This window comes from Dromaius novaehollandiae, chromosome 2, assembly GCF_036370855.1.
Source record: "Dromaius novaehollandiae isolate bDroNov1 chromosome 2, bDroNov1.hap1, whole genome shotgun sequence".
NCBI classification, from domain to species: Eukaryota; Metazoa; Chordata; class Aves; order Casuariiformes; family Dromaiidae; genus Dromaius; species Dromaius novaehollandiae.
The window spans coordinates 124,644,269-124,659,605 of NC_088099.1; the positions used below are offsets into that span (position 1 = coordinate 124,644,269).

Here is a 15,337-nt window from a genome sequence, read left to right on the forward strand (position 1 = left end):
GTAAACAGAAAGATGCAGCTGAGTTTGTTGGGTACGGAAGCACAGGCAGAAGCATTGTGGTAGCTTCTTAAAACCAGTACTTTGTTTTTCAGCGCAGAAGCTTTTGCTTCCCCTGTGGGAAGACCTGTATGAAGAGCTGGGTGGACGTTGCTGTGAGGTAAGGGATACACCTCCCGCGAGTCTGGAGTTTTAGTTGTTCTCTCTAATTTTGCATTGTTACTGCGTTCCCGTGTGAGAAGTTATTTCACCCTGAATCTGTTTGGTTTTTGGGAAGATTTGCATATTTATTCTTTATTCTTCCACAGTAATGCATAGGTGACCAAAATTAACTTTTTACTGTGTGGATGGTACCTCTTCATGCAGCAGGTCTCTCTGCAGCATCAATCACTGTAATATATTCAGCTTTTAAGTGTTAGCTTAAAATAAGAGTCCAGTGTGTTTTCTGACTCCTGGGAATACCATCACTTTGCGGCCTTCACCTGCCAGCTTTACTCTCACCTTTTCTTCTCCGCTCTGTATTCGCTTCTTTTCTAGATTTTCTCCTCTCTCCCAAAGCGCTGTCTGCCTCAGTATAGCGGCTCTTTGTCCCCTCATTCTGGATTTGGCTTTTTCAGCGCTGCCAAGCAGGAGAGTGGCAGGGAGTTTCTGCCTTGCTCAACAGCAGCCTCCACCTTCTGTGCCCACTTTCAGATGCAGTATGTTTGAGATTTTTTCCTGCAGGCAAGTTGATGCTAAGAAAAGCACGAGTCTGGCCTCCTCTCCCAGTACATACATGTGGCATGTTTTAATCTGCCTCATGCATGGAGTGAACAAATAAAGGAACAACAGTGGAAGAATATTTGAAATACGATGACTGGAAGACGTGTAGCTTTTCAAGGCAGATGCATTAGTTGTGACATGGGGTCCTAAAAGATAGGCTTTCATGCTGTAGTGCAATGCTAGGCTGGTCATGCAGACTGCACGGATGCTACAGAGGTCCATCAGTGTTGATACAGAGCAGCTTTGCTGCTCGTTTCCCTCAGCGGCCTGTGCAGAGGCACACAGAATATTCATCTTAATCATCTGTGTCCGCTGCACAGTAGGTGCAAGAGGAAATACCACAGAGAGCCCTGTCGCTGGAAAAATGCATCAGCTGAATGTGCAATGTAAATATTTTAACTAACCAAATGTAAACACGATTTTGCCTTTAGTATGGGAAAAAGCTGTCACGGTCAAACTAGCTGACCCAAGAGTGACCCTGTATAAATGCGATACAAAATTGCGTTCCTACATTCCGGTAATCAGAATAGAGTGGTTAAGGGCTTGGCTGGTGTGAAATGAATTGCAATGAAATGTGAAATGAAATGCACCTGACACACAGCAATCGGAAGTCGCTGCTGTGTTAACTCTAGAAGGAAGGACTTTCCAGGTCTTCCTGCAGTGCCTTATTTCATTCACAGATTTGCTATGAGGTGTTTTGGTTGACTCAGAAAAAAAAGGAGTTCTCGGGAAGTTCTCTGGAGCAGTTACTCATTAGCTCTGCCTAGGCTGGATTCGTAAGCACTTGAGAACAGCCCTGCAAGGGTGGTGCTCCTGCCCAAGCCACCGAAGTAGTTGTAAGCAACTGCAAGGTGCCAGTGATATTGCAAGAGAGAGCAACATGCCCCTGAGAAACTGAGGGACACACCTGAAAGTGAGTTACAAACACTGGTTACTATTGTGCAAATGTTAAGACTGTAGAGCATTAAAAAGAAAAAGAATCCTGTGGCCTTTTTATCTTTCTCATGAAGGTGGAGAATTGTTCTTTGATAGAAAACAGAGAAGAGGTTTAATTTTTAGCGCTGAATAAGGTCCCGAAGAGCAATGCTTATAGTATAGCATGCAGAATCCTTCAGACACCACCCATCTTTATCAGAGTGTAAATGCCAAGAAGTATAGACCCTAAATGGCTTTTGCCCATTTTTTCAAATTCTAAGTAGACAAAACATCTGGAGATTTTTTCATCGGCTGTATGATCTGCTCAGGAGATCGTTAATGCCAGAACCGGAAGAAATGATACAGAGGATTTGACTGGCCTCCATGGTTCATGAGAAATGAATTAGAGACATCTTATTCCTGTAGGCACAGGTCTGTGTAAATTTTCAAGACAGAAGGTTTTGTTATTGGAATAGCTGAGGGATATTTTAAAGTTGATTTTTGTTAATAATACCTAAAATGGGTAATATATTGGCATCTGCCTTACCTTTGCTGCTATTTTGTTCTAACAGCTGGAAGCTTATATTTATACATTAGCCTCAGAGCTTAAAAATGTCAATCCCTAGGTTAAAAAGCTGTATTGATTTTTGTCATTCTTCTTGTTAACGAGGGAGAAGTGGAAATAGGGAAAAGAGAAAAGGGAAGAGTAGTCCCCCATGATAAATGCTTTCGGTTGGAGCACAGATTAATCATGAATAACATAGCCTAAGAGTGTCATCATCTGCTATTATTACTGCAATTTAGCTGCAGACAAATGAGCATATCTTTTAAGAGTAAAAATATCCAAAGAAAGTAGAAGAAACCAAATACTTTATCAGTGGAGAGAAAAATACAGTAACATTTTTTTCCAGTACAGTGGAAATTAAGAACCTTTTTTGTATGGATGAGAATTGTTTTCTGTGGATGAGAATAACTTTTGCATTATCCCTGAATAAAATTTCTGTTGCTAACAAATGAAGTGTTTTATGTAATAACGTCATGTAACTACTGCCTGGATTATAGATCATGCAAACCTCCTCTGCCTCCCAGACTGGTACATTAATTTTTGTGGGAAAGCATGGATTCATTTACAAAAGAAAGAACTCCGTTTTCTCCCTTTAGGAATAGGGAACTCATACTGCTGAAGTCCTGTATTGCATTTAAAAAAAAAATTGGATCTAAAACTGTTTGTTTTAGCAAGGGGGAAGGAGGTAGCATCAGATTAGTTTGTAGCACTGAAATGCATACCACTGCTCTTCTAAAGGAAGACAGCACTATGTGGAGAAGGGTTTATGATGGTGCATGGGAAATAGGGAATTTAAGAGGAGGGAAGAGAAATACAGTTGAGAAACCTTTGGAATGACACTGTAAACTTCAGGGAGAAAGGGAATTAGATGAAAGAATCTGCAAGCGTGGAAATAATAATATGAAGGGGAACATATTGTGCTGTTGAGATCTTTTGGCCTGTGTTTTGAAAAGAATTCAGAATATGATCTGCAGATATATGTCTTTGAGTGGGTGGGTGAAGGGGAATATTTCCATTTATGGTAAAGTGAAATAATAATGCCATTGCTCCAGCTGTTAAAATAGTGTAAAATCAACTTCAAAATGATTATTTATTGCAGTGTTAAAGTATAAACCGTTGTGGTCAGAAGAAAGAGGGAAGTTGGAATCAGTCCCGAAAAGTGGGTGAAAACATAATTTATGCTTCCCATCCAAGCCATAAACTGTGCGTGTGAGAGGGAGAGAGACTGCTAGCCCAGTCCAGCCCATTGTCACTCAGACATGGTTTTTAAGAAGCCTTTTTGGATATAATTGTAAGTGAACAAATCTCAAGGGCCAAATCTGCGAGGGAAACTTCGAGGCCTCCATCAAAACCAGCAATGAATAGAGCATGTATTTTGAACCTGAAAGCACTATCTGAGGTTAGCCTTCCAAAGCACAAGGACCACAGTGTGCCGAGCGCCTTTGGCACGCGTCCGATAACTTATTTTTATATGGCAGCATTTGTATGGAAGGTGGATGGCATACACGGGAGCCTACATGCCTGCAGTTGGCCTTCAAAAGCCACGTTTTCACTGTGGTATAGTGTAGCCTGGGATTTTTGTCTGCTTAGTTATTTCTATGTAACACAGGCTTCGAATTCAAATCTGCGTATAACCCATCCCAAGTAAGAAACAGTAACTTCTAGCATTGAATAAGTCTATCTATGCGCAGAATTTATACTTATGCTGTCTGTCAGTAGTCATAGACGATCTGCTATCATTAGACTAAATTAGTTTCCTAGATCTGCTCTTGTGGAGCAGCCAATTTCATTTCAGGGTATCTCAGTTAAGTAGAGTATGCTCTAATAATATTTTACATTTGCACAGCACCTCTCATTCCAGAGTACTTTATAAATCATGTATACTCAACCACACTGACCTTTAGCAGTCCCTTGAGTGAATGAGAGCAACTATTTTACAAAACAATATAAACCATAGGAATTTTTTGCTCTATAATACTGGGGGATCCTATTTATTTCAGAATGAATTATATGTTCTTACATGTATTACAGCTTCAGTTTTTAAAAACCTTTATTGAAAATGTAATCAAGATAGGGTGCATGGTCTTATGTTTTGTGTATACCATGAACAAAGAGCTAATCCATCTTCCCAAGATTGAAGTCTTGGAAACATTTCACTCTTGTTTCTAAATGAACATGAAAGTATCACTATCTCTATACCTTGATTGTCATTTTATTTGTAAATTGTCACCTGTTTCTGCAGAAACATGTCAGGCAAAAAGCCTATAATCTGCATTCCTTCTTATTTGTTGCAGATCCTCCCATCTCCAAGCGAGAGGTACAGCAAAATAGATGCAGTGGAAAACCTATTTAATTGCTTCTGAGGGATGCTAATGTAGGTGATCTTCTAGGGTATGAAGCTCAAGAAAATCAGCATGGCGATGCGTTGGGCCAGTATAGGAAAGATGAGTCATGCCAAGTGAACAAAACGGAAGGGAATGATTGGTGATGAATTAAGCTTCCTGGCATTTGGTGCCCATTCCCATAAATATTAAGAGGATCATCCGAAGTCTACTGAGATCAGTTAGTGTCTGTGGAGGTGGCAGGGGTCTGTGAGGAAGGGGCTGAGGTCCTTAGGCTGCAGGGATGTCCCTTTATGTCACATCATTGAAGCTCAGTTTATGTGCAGGACTCTCTGGGTGAGGACAGATTCCCTGTATTTACATTAAGAAAAAATTCTAGGGGAGTGACTTTCCTTATTTTCAGAGAAGAAATAGCTACGCAGCCTATTCTATCTTACAGTATTTGCCAAACCAGCAGTTCTGGAGGTTAATTTGGGCCTTATTTAATCTGTTTTTGTAAATAGAAGAACAGCAACATTCCTATTTTAATTCTAAAATTCAACAAATGGATTTCAGCACTGCAGTTAACTGTGAATACCATGGATGATAACTCAGTTAATAGTAGATTAAAAGAATCTAGGTTTTCAGTGTTTTGTTTTGCCATTTATCTCTTTGTAGCTTTTCTGGGTTTAATGTAGTTTATTCTATTTAGTAGCATCACTGAGACAAACCCCATTAAAGTAGGCATTATAGTGCTTGTTTTGATTAGCACTCAAGGCCACAAGATAATGATACTTAAAAAAATCTTGTGTTTCTCTCATGGTCATTAGCGCTATGATCACCACCAACTTTCCTAAACCTACAAGTCTTTTTTTGTTTTCTTTAAATCCCAGGGCCAACTGTGAATGCCCTTACTATGGTCTGTGACATTTGAACTGAAATGTTTATCTCAGAAATAACAGTTCTTGCTCCCTTCAGTGCCAGTAGCTGCCAGAAATCTGATCTTGGTTTGTGGGGCTCTATGGTCAAAAACTTTTTTGTAAAGATACTTTTTTTGTTTCATTTTATGGCAAAGCTTTCCAGACATTCAAGTATGGATGTGTTCTTCTCAAACAACATCCTGAGTAGAGAAAGGAATTTTCACTGCTCCTACCAATGTAGGGAGGAGAAGTGTTTCAGTCCAGACTGGGTATGGGCAATTAAAATAATTTCCTCACATGATGTTTAAAACAGTGGCTTGTAATTCCAGGACAAAGCCTCTCAGCACCTCTTCCCAGTGCTTGCCTGCACTCAGAGGATAAGCAGCTGCTATTACATGCTAATGTCTTTAGAGGGTGAATGGCCATTTTAGGACATATTATTAACTCTGTGCAAACAGATGAACTTGCAACCTATTGTGAAGACTTGCCATCATATGCTGTTTCCTTTGCGGGTTTTAGTTTTGTTAACCAAGAAGAAAGACAACAGTGAAAAAAATGATGAGTTTGAAGTGCTCTGCTGTGCTTACCGAGTTGAAGGGTCTTCCTTCGGGTCTGTTCAGCCTTCGTGGTCTGGCCGCAGGGACCATACTCCTCACCTGACATCTGCGGGGAGTTGCCAGCCTCTAAGAGCAGAACCAGCTAGCCAGGACAATTAGCATTTTCTGATAACACAGCCAGCTCATTTTACCAGTATTGCTACATTTTAGTTGCTCTGCATGAACAGCAGTGCACCTGAAATGACAATCTTACCACAGGCATCATCCGTTATTCTCGAAGACCAAAGTATTCCTGTCTTTTCAGTAGCTTCCCAACTCCAGGTGTGAGAGCATGGCAGTCTCTTGAGGTCCTTTGAGCTACTTATCAAAGCCTCAGCACCAGCTGACCACTTGTTTTCATGAGGATATTTCTAGTTAAAGATAAAAATTGCTCTTTTCTTCTTCTTTGTTAAAGACCTTTGTGTATGCAAAGGAAGTGTAGCATATGGAGCTTTATCAGAGAGCCTGGCTCTCCCCTGAGCAGGCAGAAGCCGTTGGGCAGCCCCACAGAGGCCTGGATCAGGGTTTATCTGTGTTAAAGCTAACAGCTCTTTTGGATTAGCCCTGACCCTGATTGTCTGATTTGGTTTGCAAGCGCTGGAAGTGGTGTGAGCTGAGGATTGCATGAGAAAAGGACCAAGTGGCCAGGAATGCCACCATGGGGAACAGGAGCACTTCTCTGGGGGGCATCATCAGTTGTTCAGGCTTAAAGTGATTGTGAAACTGCCACAGAAGTGAGCCAAATTTTGTAGAAAATTTGCCTGATTCTCCCTTTTTTCCACCAATATAAACCATTTGAGCACAAAAGCCCTTCTTGCCCTACCTTTTATCATACTGCAGCCTGAGTCATCTCTACTTAACCTGTCTTCCTTTGGTTTTGGCTTTTCTGGATAAATTTTGCTCACTAGAGCATCTAATTCTACTATTGCTCTACTACTTGTTTAGTCTAACATTGCTCAGGATAGATAACTAATGCAGTAGTTAAAATACCATCATGTTAATGTTTGTTACTGGGAATGGAAAACCACTTGTCTTGGAAGCAGTTACAGACAGAAGCAGACTGAAGAAGGAGCTTCCGCGTGGAATAACACTGGATTTAGTATTCAACCAGTCACCACGCTAATTTGATTTTTCCTGTTATTATTTTTATCTGGTAAGTCGCCACAGTTAAATTAAAAAGCATCTCCCAATATCTCCCAATATCTCCAAAAAATAATTGAACCAGATCTCTGGGAGATACTATCTTAATGAAATCCTTTAAAATATATTTTCATCCTCACTTATGAATACCTGATAAACTGAGAATAAATTCCCACAGTCTGCGATTTCTCCTTATTTATTTCATTTATATGCTATTATAGCTGTGAGTAGGGCTTTACAAAACCACAGGGACACAATCTTTGCCCTAAAGAGATTGTAGCAGAAATTAAACACAACATATAACCAATGGCTTCAATAGACAAAGCAGGATTGCACCAAATAAAAATGATTCATATTGTGTTTATTGTATACATTGTAAGCTTGTGATAATATAATTATTTGGAAAAGACTCATTTGTCACCCGTGAATGGGGTGATTAATGACAAAGCTCTGGAATAAAGCCATCATTAGTGTTTACCGTTTTAAACCAGAAAACCTGAGACATTAATGACTAATTGTTCTTTCCTAAGGGCAATTAAATTGAAGAGCTGGATTTAATGGAGGCAATATTCAGTGGCCTGTTTCACTTTCTAGATATTGTGGCCTCTAAGGATTTTCATTCTGACTCTTTTTAGACCCTTTTTATGGGCTAATGACATTTAGGTCGCCTTAGTGTTTTATTACATGATGAAGCATGGACACTTGGGGGCTCTTACTGGACTTTCGCACTTCTTTCACCCTTCACTGTGGGTATGCGGTGGATAATAAGATTTTTCACAGAATTTTAAGTTAAGGAGTCTCACTCTACACATGTAGAGCTGTTTCTCATATTTACTAACAAGTACCCATGTAATATTTTGTTTCTAGAAATAAGCCATAATTATGTATTACATAATTGGCCGAACACTCCTGAGATTGGAAAGCAAAACAGGCTGCCGTCCTCATGTAAACACTTTAAGTACTTACATCAAATCTTCAGGTTTTATTCTGACGTTTGAATAATTATACATTCTGCTTAAGGGGAGCTTGGGATCTGCTAAAACAGAGCTCGTCTCCTCGAGTCCAGCTAGCACAGAGGGGCAGTGCAGCCTGGGCAAGAGCATGAGACTGGAAAGCCCTCATCATCTCAGCCCATTGCATGTGCAAGGTGATTTTTCTTTTTATCTCTCTCCTCAAATATGGAAGGGGGTTGTTGTTCTTGCTCACCTACCCCACAGGATTCTTGCCTGGCTAATTAGTCAATATTTACACAGCTCTGTGAAAACGCTTTAGAAGTGCCAATTATGAATTATAATTATCTTGTGAAGATGATTGGGAGCCCACATTTGCATGTTGATTCAGGCCACGGGAGTAAACCTTTCAAATAAGGAATCTTATTTAAATGCCCTACCTATTCCTTATCTCTTCCTTTTTTTAAAGGATGATGAGAAACATTAGTTTACCCTCAGGAAAGATCAGGTCTGACTGTTTTTAATAATGAGTTATATACTTAGTCACAGTAGGTAGACTTACAGACCAAGCAGGACACACTTGGATATCGATTCTGCCTCTTCAGCAGATGGTTTTACACAATAGGCATCAGGACAAGCCTGCTGAGACTTTAAAACAAATACTTCTAAGTAACATTGCCGTGAGCTTGTTAATACAGTGGCAATTCCTATTTTAAACTCTGCAGAGCTCCTACTTTATTTATATCTCATCTATTTACTGAAGTATAATAGATTTACTGTAAGAAGAGACTAAATCTCAGCAGATTCCTACTGAAGACTGACGTTTAAGTTTCAACTTACTTTCACAAAATAGTAACTAATGCTTTCTACTAACCATAGGTTACCTGGCTATTTTTTTTATAGCAGCACACCAGTATTAATGATGAAAGGAGAATAGCCTAAAAGAATAAGACCATGACTTGACTTACAATTTCTGAAATTCCCAGAAGAATGTTTTTGTGTTTTTTCTAAGGTCTCTGCATTTTCTTGTAACTTAATTTGCTGCTCTGTTTAGTTGGATAATAAAAGGCTTTGTTATTTATTTTTCACTGTGTAGATTGGTTGGGCAAACAGTTGCCTGTACAGCAGATTTAATATTTAGCATGTAGATATGTTAATGTTACATTAAATAAAAAGAAACCTAGAGTTGCACATAATTCCACAGAGGGGATCACATTCTGCTTTCAGCTATTTTATGAGAGCAATTGAGAACAGAATTGGGCCAGAAGCTCCCTGCATACCTAACTCCTTACAGAAACAAAATTATAATGGGTAAAAATTATGGGGAAGTGAACACTTTTTAAAAAATGTTCATGAAGGAGAAAGAACATTTTTTTCTGAATAATGGTCTTTTGACATGGTTTTGTCAATCTTATGCTTACATATGCATTCTGTAGCTGCATAGAGATGTTTAGTACAATGTTGATATGAACCCATACACTGATGCTCTAGCAAAGGGGTCTTAAATATTTGTATTATAGCCAAATTCTTGTGATTTTATTTGCTTTGCCTCTTCTTCACTTGGAGTCCTGAGCACCATCAGATTATTAAGCATTATAGGGTCTGTGGTACTGAACATTTCTAAAAATCTGGTCATTCTTTTCCTGTCATGCCAGCCGGAAAGTGCGTGATTCTCTTGAACTGTTCTGCTTTGAGAAGAGTATTCTTCTGATATTAAACTAACATGCTCCATCCCTGTATAAATCCTTAAGTTTTTCTAGGAAAGGTTAGCTAGCGTTCAGCCTTTGTGTAGGAAATGATTGTGGAGGTAGATGTTTACATCTGTGTAATGCTTAAGCATGACATTAATGGCATGAAATTCAACTGCAAATTAAGACTCCTAAATTTAGGTAAGTATCAGCAGACACCTTTGAATGCTGTAGTTGTCTCGTCTCCTATTATAGTCAGTGGAGATCAGGGCTCCTTTCGGCTGTCCACCCAGAAGCAGCTAATGCCATTTGAGATGCCCTGGGACACTTTTCGTGGTCTCTCATTGCTATTTGAGAAGCATGAGAGTTTCCCCTAGGTTGTGTGCTATGGCTGCCTGCTCCATCCAGATGCTTTGGGCGTCCTAATGAGTTTACAGTGGCACTTGATCTCTGTGTGTGAGCAGCTGAATCAAGGCGCTAATCAATGCTGTCAGCAAAAGCTAGAGAGCAGCTGAGGTCACCTGAAGGTAGATATCTACAGGCAGGATTCATCTACATGAAAACTGATTAAAATGGCTTTGAGTGCCATTTTAAATGTCATAGGCTATGTCACCTCACCTGCAGCTGCCACTGCAGATGTATATAAATCTCCTGCATCAAGTTGTCCATCTCTGCTGACATGTCTCCATTGGCATCCAGATATCTCAGATGTCCTCAGGCAACGCAAGTGGTCCTACCTGCCTATGTTAAGGCAATTGAATGGCACCCCTGTTGGCTGGTCAGCTGCTTCCCTTACTGGGCTCCCTTGCCAGGGAGCCACTGGGAATACAGGAAGTTCAGACACATCCTTCACATAGATACACTTAGGCATCCCATGCATTTTGATGTCATACTCTGGAGGTGAATCCCACATGTCACCTCCCGTGTGTGACATTTTGCTGAGCCTGCATTGTCGTCTGAGACTATGTTGATGGATAACAAAAAAACCTATGGAAGGATGAAGAGGAAGAAAGGAGAAGAGAAGAGAAAAGACTGTAGTCACTGCCCAGAACACTGCTGTGCACTGTAGCTCAGCCTGTGATTTGAACTCAAATGCATCATGCACAGTCTCTCCAATCCTTCAGTCTCATCTGCAGGGCCACAGAATGACAATGCAGGCAACCGAGCCAAGTCGGAAAGCTGCATCAGGAGAAAATCAGTATCTCTGAGGTTTGATCAGCAGCCACGTAATAGAATAAAGCGGGCATCCTCAAGTGGGTCAAATGACTCTCCTTCTAGATAGCAGTAGATACCATGTGGTAAATGGTTTGTTTTCTCCATCCATTCAGGCTGACCTTTGAATTTTTCATCATCATTTGGCTTTTTCTGTGCCTTCACTTCAGCAGTGTTTGCCAGCAATGCTATCTTTGTTTATTAGCATTTGTGTACCCAGTGGTGTGTGTGTGTGTTTTTTTTTTTTTTTTTGGCAGTTTCCATGCAGATTTTGCTTGCTTTTTTTCCCTGAACTGTTTTGGTGTACATCAGCATTTTATCCGTTTGCATGCACTAGGGAACGATAGGAGCTGTGATCTATTTGGGTCAGTGCATGCCTGTGTGTAACAATTGCAAGAATAAATTCTCCCTCACCAATCTACGTTCTCATTCTTGCCCATATAATATCTATTAGCTCCCTTCTGCTATTTTTAGATCTGTGAAACTGGGGTAAAGAGAGAGATTATTCTTTCTGTTATTGCTTTCTTCTAGCCAAACTTAGTCTTGCGTTTCTCCTGTTGGCCAAATAAATAGTTGAAATACATAGCAAAGCAAGTAATTTAGCAACTACCCCAAACTAAGGTCTATGTTTGTGAGTTACTAGTCAGCTGAAAATCCAAAAAGGATTCTCTAAAAGGGTGACATGATTTTTTTTCTGAAAGCAGCACATTAATTTGATATTGCAGCTAAGAAAATACAGAGCTGGATAACCTCTGCTCTTTATGTAGTTAGCCAGCTGTATGTTGTAGTCAAAATCTTTCAACAAAAGGAGAAATTAATATACTGCTGCTGCCATCAAATTAACCTGTAAGTGTTTTAGCTTCAATAACTAATGGTTACCTCTTCATTTGTGAATGCTTTCTTTGAAAATCATGCCATCCTTCTATAGAATCTGATTACTTGTCAATAAAACCATCTCCCTAAGCAGTGGAAAAGGATAAAAAGAAGTTTGTTCTCTATTAGTGTTAGGTTATCCTTTAAAACGAGGCACATTCAGGAAGGTAATACACAAGGCTTGAGCACGGTAAATTCTTCAAAGAATAAAGATAAAGCATATGAAATACAGACTGCTTGGTGAAGGAAAATTAGACCTGCCGCTGTCCCTTGGCTCATGCAAAGTATTATAAAAGTGATATAATGGTGAATTATAATAGAGTACTAGCTGTTGAAACTCTTGGGGTTTTTTTTTAATTGTAACAGTAGAAGTTCTTAAGCTGAATTCTCATTCTTGCGTATATGTTGTGTCTTGTATGGTAGTTTAACATTATTTATCACATTCTAGGTAAGCTGTCCTACTATTTCATCTCTATTATTTAAATCTCTTCCTTAAAGAGTGTTTTCATATATTTCTTGTCATTTGCCCTTTTTATTTCTGGAATGTCTTTTTCTTGGGCATCCTAATATTAATGGGTCACATCCAAAGTGACCAATAGATGTTGGTATCTCTACTGGTAATTTTTTAAGGAGTTCATGTAAGTATCTTTGATTGGTATATTATTACAGAAGAATAATTCTGAGAAGAAGTGTTAAAACAAAAATGATAGCAAAGTGAGTAATGTTCAGATAATTGCAGGGGTGGCTCTATATTGCCAGAAGCAGCATCGAGTGTTGAGGTCAAGAACAGATGGCTGCTTAGAAAGAGTCCCGTGGCAGAGGGGAGCTGCAATATGGTGGCCACACAAGTTTGACCTTCAAAAAGGAGGAGGAAGATGGAGGAATGAGGATACACAAGCTTTAGAAGGGAGAGGGGGAGCGAAGTGTCTGAAGGGAGACAAGATGACAAAGGTGGAGGGTTCCTGGTTGCGCAGGAGCTGTGCGCGTGGAAGTAGATTAAAGCTTCTGGTGTGTGCTCTTCCCTTCTGTGTGTGCATGTGTGTGCTCTGGGTACAAGTGTCTGTACAGCTGGAAGACTCTTCTCAGTTGCTGTGGAAATCAGATGTTTATTACTGACCAGCTCTGTAAAGGTTTCAAGCTTGCAATCAGCTTTTTCCCTTGCATATTGTCACTATAAAACTTCTTTTTTTTCCTCTAGTCTAATTTGACTCTCTCTTGTCCCTGGAGAACAGTTATCCTGTATCCAGTTTGGTTTTTCATCAAATTTCAGTCTTATTTTCCTCCTTCACAACCCTTCTCAAGACCAGTTTCTGTGAGGAGAAAGTAATGCCTGGGTCAGCACAAAATCGAAAAATGAGGAAGAAAAGCCAGGTGTGTTACTGATTGTGTGAAGTGACGTGATGTTCTGCTTGTCTTGCCTACCAGGAGCTGCTCACCTGTCATAATGCTTTGGCAGTTCTTAACTCAAGGTAGCAGTAAAACTTTTTGCAGCAGGGATGATGTATTTATCTTTCTCTCTGCAGTGCTACACATAGCTCTTCCTGCTAAAATGGTGTTAATGATAGTAACATGGGGAAGTGTAGAGGCAGGGGAAGTCTTGCAGCATTAGTAATACTTAAATTGCAGAAAATTGATGCCAACAGGCAGCAAAAAGAGCAGACTAGTGGAAGAAAATCAGGATTTTTTTCAGTCCGTTGATTGTTAATCGACAAAGTTTACCAGCTACCGGCCAAATTCTGTTTTGTCGTTCTTTCTTAGGAACAGGAGAGCTATATGTTTATTTGGGATCATGCTTTATCTTTGTTGGGAAAATGTTTTGTTTATACCAAGTTCCTATTGCAAAGTGGTAGGTAGTAGATGATATCTAGACTAGAGATTTCCCTTGGAATAACATGAGAAAGTATTTCCTTTATTCAGTCCATTTCCCTTCTCAGATGTTTTCCTACCAGGGCTCTTTAGAATAGAGCAGTTCATCAAATACCCAGCAGTCAGGAAAAAGTGCCCAAAAATGTGACAGGCAGCTGCATTTGGCTGATATGTAAATGCAATATTCATACATAGCTTTACGGAGAGTTTCTTTTCCATAGTGTATGAACCAAACATCTCAATTACATCTAGAATGAGAAGACCTGTTTTTCATTATCTGTGAAGATTTCAGAATTACATTAGTTACAGTTCATTAGATCTTGTAATCGTATTTGCCGTGTGTCATTATCAGGGGGTGAGGTGTTTGGGTGTGTGTGAAGGGATCCCCGTTTGCATATCATTCCTACAGGACCAAAGATTAGCTTTTACTGCATCACTCCAGTGGGATCAAGTCCAGATTTTTATCTTTTCTTCTTCACAGCAAGAAAGTAGGCAAATAAAATGCACCAAGTGCCAGGAAGTTGGTGTGGATTTCGATTTATTTTGTGTTGTTACCCCACATTATTGCAGTTGGCAGGTGGGGCGGTATGTGTGCCTCGGCATGGAGGCAAAGTCACAGGATATGCTGGAATGTCACAAACGAGGTATCTTTTTCATTTGCTCCAGCTTTTTCCCTACCCAGTATTCCCGGTCAAAAGGAAAGAATGACATTATTATGCTAGCCTTGAAGAGAAAGCTATATATATTATATTTATTATATATGTGTGTGTGTGTCTGTGTGTCTGTTTTTTTATATATATATATAAAAGAATGGGGCATTGATTATATTTTTCTCCAGTGTGCTGAAAAGAGTTGAGGGGGTTCCAGAATTGGCCTTTTTCAGAAGAGAAGCAGTAAAGGGTATGCAAAACAAGGAAAGATGGGGAAATTAACAGTTTGTAAAACTGTTAATGTCATTTGCAGAAAATGCAATGAAATGCTAATGCAACATGAACCTATGGAATGAACTGCTTTATCATCAGTGCTGCTCCCACCACGCAGACACTTAGCCAGGTCTTCCATTCTGATGTATGTCAACCAAGAAAGGCAATATTTATGTGTACGTCTGAAGGCAATAATTTGAATTGTGCCTGTTGTACAGCACCTTTCCTGAAGGGATCACAAAATATTAATCTCCCCTGCTTTTGTTCTTGATTTATAGATATCGCCTCTCCTAATCCTAAAAATTAGATATCTGGTCTATAAAAGGAAACTAGATGTAACTAGCTTTGAAAGTACCCCTCTGTTCACAGAGAGGAGTTAGGCTTCGCTGACTACACACTGCATATAGAGAGCCAATTTAGATTATTTTTAGATGATTGAAGTGATGTAAGGCATGATTGAAGTGAAATAAGGCAGTGCCTCGCCTCAAGGACCACACAGCTGTGTTTCCAAGTTAAAGGAGGAAAGCACGATCATGTAAATAAGGCACTGGCTTGGGACTCCAGATATCTGGGATCAGTTCTCATCTCTGCCAAAGATCTCTTCAAGAA

General features: G+C 39.7%; 1 protein-coding gene across 5 annotated transcripts in view; it reads left to right on the top strand.

Moving 5' to 3' along the window:
- The window catches only part of PAG1 (phosphoprotein membrane anchor with glycosphingolipid microdomains 1), a 118,190-nt gene that overhangs the window by 67,952 nt on the left and 34,901 nt on the right, over positions 1 to 15,337 (top strand). For 3 of the 5 annotated variants that reach the window (XM_064507361.1, XM_064507362.1, XM_026100692.2), the window contains one exon: positions 93 to 157. The exons of the other annotated variants lie outside the window; for them this stretch is intronic. The gene's annotated coding sequence lies outside the window, so the exon portion shown is untranslated. The remainder of the gene's footprint in view (positions 1 to 92; positions 158 to 15,337) is intronic. 5 annotated transcript variants of the gene reach the window in all.